Source organism: Oncorhynchus keta, chromosome 15 (assembly GCF_023373465.1).
Source record: "Oncorhynchus keta strain PuntledgeMale-10-30-2019 chromosome 15, Oket_V2, whole genome shotgun sequence".
Lineage (NCBI taxonomy): Eukaryota > Metazoa > Chordata > Actinopteri > Salmoniformes > Salmonidae > Oncorhynchus > Oncorhynchus keta.
Window position 1 is genome coordinate 38,752,437 of NC_068435.1, and position 5,978 is coordinate 38,758,414.

The 5,978-nt window shown below is 43.6% G+C and overlaps 1 protein-coding gene across 2 annotated transcripts in view; it reads left to right on the top strand.

Annotated features, from left to right (window-relative positions):
• The window catches only part of LOC118394898 (neurocan core protein-like), a 93,141-nt gene that overhangs the window by 81,563 nt on the left and 5,600 nt on the right, over nt 1-5,978 (top strand). The gene's annotated exons all lie outside the window — the stretch shown is intronic.

A 5,978-nucleotide genomic window follows, 5' to 3' on the forward strand; every position in this document is an offset into this window, starting at 1 on the left:
GCAGAGAGGAGAGAGAAATAGATGGAGAGGCAGAGTGAGAGAGAGGCAGAGAGGGAGAGAGAAATAGATGGAGCGTCAGAGTGAAGAGAGGCAAGAGGAGAGAGAAATAGATGGAGGCAGAGTGAGAGAGGCAGAGAGGAGAGAGAAATAGATGGAAGGCAGAGTGAGAGAGGCAGAGAGGAGAGATAAATAGATGGAGAGAGGCAGAGCAGAGAGAGAGGAAAGAGGGAGAGAGGAAATAGATGGAAGGCAAGAAGTGAGAGAGAGGCAGAGAGGGAGAAGATAGATGGGAAGGCAAGTGAGAGAAGGCAGAGAGGAGAGAGAAATAGATGGAGAGGCAGAGTGAGAAGGCAGAGAGGGAGAGAGAGAAATAGATGGAGAGGCAGAGCAGAGGCAGAGAGGGAGAGAGAGAGAGAAATAGATGGAGAGGCAGAGTGAGAGAGAAATAGATGGAGGCAGAGTGAGGAGGCAGAGAGGAGAGAAATAGATGGAAGGCAGAGCAGAGAGAGGCAGAGAGAGAGAGAAATAGATGGAGAGGCAGAGTGGGAGAGGCAAGTGGGAGAGAAATAGATGGACAGAGTGAGAGAGAGGCAGAGGGAGAGAGAAATAGATGGAGAGGCAGAGTGAGGGAGGAGAGGCAGAGTGGAGGGCAGAGAGAGAGAAATAGATGGAGAGGCAGAGTGAGGGGGAGGCAGAGTGGGAGAGAGAATAGATGGAGAGGCAGAGTGGGGGAGAGGCAGAGTGGGAGAAATAGATGGAGAAATAGATGGAGAGGCAGAGTGAGAGAGAGGCAGAGAGGGAGAGAGAGAAATAGATGGAGAGGCAGAGTGAGAGAGAGGCAGAGAGCAAGAGAGAGAAATAGATGGAGAGGCAGAGTGAGAGAGAGGCAGAGAGCAAGAGAGAGAAATAGATGGAGAGGCAGAGTGAGAAAGAGGGAGGGGAGAATATGGGAGCTGTCTTGGCTCTCTGTTACTTGACACTGCTCCATAACAACCCAGCTCCCACCCTTTGGTCAGCACTCAATCTCGCCAACTGTCTTCAGGTGGGATTCAGTAGCAATAGCGCAACCTAGGGAGAGAAGAAAGGAATTGCAAGCAAGATACCATACAGAAACATGTAGGATCTTAATTTGAGCAAGTTAACAACAGCAGGGAAAATAATCCTGCATCAACGAAATGTGAATTATTATGTGTTTTATAATTAATGGAAATGTTTTAGGGTTGATGCATTTTCAAAGTAGGAAATTACAAACTTCAGAAGCCTTTTCCTGCAAAATGTATCCTGCAACAGGGTCATCAAATTAAGATCCTACATCTGTAGCTACATACAGTATCTTGTGCTTTTGCTTTGTTGCTCAACACAGACTTTTTGTTTATTGTCGGCCCGTCTGACAGTGCTGTGTGGAACCCCACCCGCCGTGGAGGAAGCAGCCCATCTGATTGGCCGTCGGCGGTCCCACCCCTATGACATACGCGCTGTTGTGCGATTACCAGTGTACTGAAGGTTTCTACCAGCGCCACATCCCACTGCGTTGCCGGGCCAACGGCATCTGGGACGGCCCAAGATCATCTGCACAAAGTGTGAGTAACAAGCACCAGATTGTTCTGAAAAAAAACCCACATTTGTTGTCTTATGCAAACTTTTTTGGATAACCTTTATTCACCAGGTCAGCCATAAACATGTGTGTATTCCCTCTAATATGGGCTCAATAAGAAACAGAATGGCAAATGTTGACAATGCACCATCTGTGTTCCCCTCCGTCAGCTCAGCGATCCCACCGGTACCGCCTGCAACCACCACCACGGCCAGCGCCGGGAAGCGCAGGAACCACACAGGAGACATGGAGGAGAGGCACACAGGGAGAGGAAGATGATGCACACACCCTACTGAACCAAAAACTACCTCCATAATGCCCTGTGCGGACCCCTGACAATAGTTGACGTTTATATTTTCCTGACCTATTTCAGTCTGTCTCTTTGGGTTAAAACCTCACTTGAGATATTGTATGTGTGCAAAACTTTTATTCAAAATGACCTTATTGACATCAGTGTAAAAAAGTGAATTGTTCACACGTACATATCTATTTTGTTCCTTTGGTTTGTTGATTTGGTTTACCCCCAGAGTCCCATTACAGCAGTAATACTTGTTCTCTTGCTAACACGGTGCTAATATCCCAGAAACAGCTAATCCTTGGCATGTGTATGGATAACCTATTCTACGCTGTCTAAACATAGACAGTGACGTGTGTGTGTGTGTGTCAGGGTGTCTATGCTATGCGAGTGTATGTGTTCTGCAAAGTTTGAAGCTTGTTCTACATCTCAGAACTCATTTTTAGTATTCTGTTTATAAAGCACAAATGTAATTAATGCCAGTGAGCTAGTTAGCTTTCAGTCTCGAATATCCCAGAGCTTTTTGTATGTATACTGTCTTTGTTGTGTTTCTTTAGGACTCCTGAATAGCATGTCTGTTTTATTATTCAACTCACATGCCATTTTTAATATTTGCTATCTCTTCATGTAATGTTACTATTTATTATGGACTCTTCGCAAGGATTAATATACAGTATGTTCATTTTGTTTTGACATAATCGAGCGAGGCAATGTAATACCTTTTTGTTGTATATACCATTCTTACAATCAAACGTAATGAAGGTAACCCTTTGATGGCCTGTCTCTGTACTGTAAATACGGTGGTGTTTTGTTTGTTTGTTATTGACTGGTATCTGATTGATACCTGAGCCTTGTCATGTACCAGTCATGTACCAGTCATGTACTCCGTATCGCCCTCTTAAATAACAACTGAAACACACCCATTGATCTAGACGGAATAGGATAGATCGAAATATGCGGACTGGGACAAAACTGCTCGGTGTAATAGTCCCAATCTTTGCCCGGCTCCAATCTCTTAGGCAGGATGCCATGATTCATGATGCATATGGTTCTTCTGATATTTGATTGGCGTAAATCCTTTTGTTGGTGTTATGACTTCCTGTCCTGCTGTTGTGTTCCATTCTTAATAAAGCTGCAGAGCGTAATGAGCAGCGACAATGTATCTGGTCAGTTTTGTGATTAAGCTGGGCTCTAACGCTGTTATTTCAGAGTTTTCTTTCTGTTTCTCGACCACATTTCTATACCTCAAACACAGATTGAGAGTGGTTTGTGTCTAACCCTATATGCCTCCTATAGCCAAAGAATGAACCCAACTGAAAGTCTTTGTATATCTGTGACCTCTATTTACTTCATTCTCTACCCAGAAAGAGGACATTCTGGCCAATAGATTCATCCTGTTGGGATCAAAAAAGCAGTTTTCTCCTCTCTCTGGTCTCTATTGAAAAGATTGTGGAGGAAAGTACATCTAAAAATAATGGACCCAATAGATGAAAATAAATCTAAAACGGGGATCTTCAACCTTTTTTTGAGCCAGGGACCACCTCCCAGGTAAACCGGTGATCCATGCACCCCCAGCATATGGGGGGGATATGTGTCTTGTCTTATTAGGTGAATGATAATGGCAAGGGGAAGTAATCAACATTTTAAAATGAATAGGTTTGGTAGATAGTTGCATTATTGTGATCTCCCCACATTATCATTGAACGAGGGAGTGTAAACTCCAACATAGTAGTCTATTAGCTAGAAAGGTCATTCTAAACATTTTCACTAAGAACAGCTGTTTAGCTGGTTAAACAAAGACTAGCCTGGAAAAAATGTACAGTACCAGTCAAAAGTTTGGACACACCTACTCATTCAAGGGTTTTTCTTTAGTTTGACTATTTTTCACTTTATAGGATAATAGTGAAAACATAAAATTATTAAATAACACATATAGTAACCAAAAAAGTGTTAAATTGAAATATATTTTATATTTGAGAATCTTTGACAGTTTTACACACTCTTTAAAAAAAAAAAACATTCTCTCAACCAGCGTCATGAGGTAGTCACCTGGAATGCATTTTCAATTCAACAGGTGTTTTTAATTCTTTTTTTTTTTTAGTGTCTTTACATTTTTTTTTTTTTTACCCCTTTTTCTCGTGGTATCAATTGTTTAGTAGCTACTATCTTGTCTCATCGCTACAGCTCCCGTCGAGGGCTCAGGAGAGACGAAGGTTGAGAATCATCGTCCTCCGATACACAACCCAACTAACTGCTTCTTAACACAGCGCCGTCCAACCCGGAAGCCAGCCTCACCAATGTGTCGGAGGAAACACCGTACACCTGGCAAACTTGGTTTCAGTGTGCACTGGCGGCCTTACAGGAGTCGCTGGTGCGCGATGAGACAAGGATTTCCCTAACCCGGACCACACGGACCTCCCGGTCGCAGCCGGTTACGGCAGAACCTGGGCGCGAACCCAGAGTCTCTGGTGTCACAGCTGGCACTGCAGTACAGCACCCTTAACCACTGCACCACCCGGGAGGCTCAACAGGTAAAAGTTATGTTGTGGAATTTCTTTACTTCTCAATGCATTAGAGAGAGCCAATCAGTTTTAATGTGACACGGTAGGGGTGGTATACAGAAGATAGATAGCCCTATTTGTTAAAAGACCAAGTCCACAAGAACAGCTCAAATAAGCAAAGAGAAACGACAGTCATTCATTACTTTAAAACATTAAGGTAGGTCAATCCGGAAGATTTCAACAACTTTGAAAGTTCTTCAAGTGCAGTTGCAAAAAACATCAAGCTCCACAATGAAACTGGCTCTCGTGATGAAAGGAAGACTCCGAGTTCATTAGATTTACCAGCCTCAGAAATTGCAGCCCAAATAAATGCGTCATAGAGTTCAAGTTACAGACGCATCTCAACATCAACTGTTCAGAGGAGACTGTGTGAATCAGGCCTTCATGTTCAATTTGCTGCAAAGAAACAACTACTAAAGGACACCAATAATAAGAAGAGACTTGCTTGGGCCAAGAAACACGAGCTATGGACATTAGACCAGTGGAAAATCTGTCCAAAGTCCAAATTTGTGATTTTTGGTTCCATCCGCTGTGTCTTTGTGAGACGCAGAGTAGGTGATCCGATGATCTCCGCATGTGTGGTTCCCACCGTGAAGCATGGAAGAGGTGTGATGGTGTGGGTGTACTTTGCTGGTGACACTGTCAGTACTGTCAGTGATTTATTCAGGTGCACTTAACCAGCATGGCTGCCACAGCATTCTGCAGCGATGCGCCATCCCATCTGTGGGACAATCATTTGTTTTTCAACAGGACAATGACCCAAAACACCTCCAGGCTGTGAAAGGGCTATTTGACCGAGAAGGAGAGTGATGGAGTGCTGCATCAGACGACCTGGCCTCCAATCACCCAACCTCAACCCAGTTGAGATGGTTTGGGATGAATTAGACCACAGAGTGAATGAAAAGCAGCCAACAAGTGCTCAGCATATGTGGAAACTTCAAGAATCTGATCCACAACCAGGCTGGTATGTCATTATCATGTTAATACATGGACCTGATCCACAACCTGGCAGGTACAGTATGTCATTATCATGCTAATACATGGACCTGATCCACAACCTGGCAGGTACAGTATGCCATTATAATGCTAATACATGGACCTGATCCACAACCTGGCAGGTACAGTATGTCATTATCATGTTAATACATGGACCTGATCCACAACCTGGCAGGTACAGTATGTCATTATAATGCTAATACATGGACCTGATCCACAACCTGGTAAGAATGCTATTATGTTATCTTTTGGCAACTTCGATAAGGGGGGGAAAATCTGGGGTTTTCTTCAGAAAGAGAACACTCCCAACAAATCACAAGACAGACATGCCAGAACGTTGTGATTCCAAAGCGAAGTTTGCATGCAAAACATCTGTGGTGGTTTAAGTGAAGGTAGTTGATGCAAACTAGCCACTTGCAAAAAGCACTCCATAAAAATAACCTCCCTGATCTCCATCTTGCTAGATACCATTTTGTATTTTATTCAAGGGGAAAAGGCAGTGAAGTAGTTCCTCTATGCCAAGAGTCTGTCA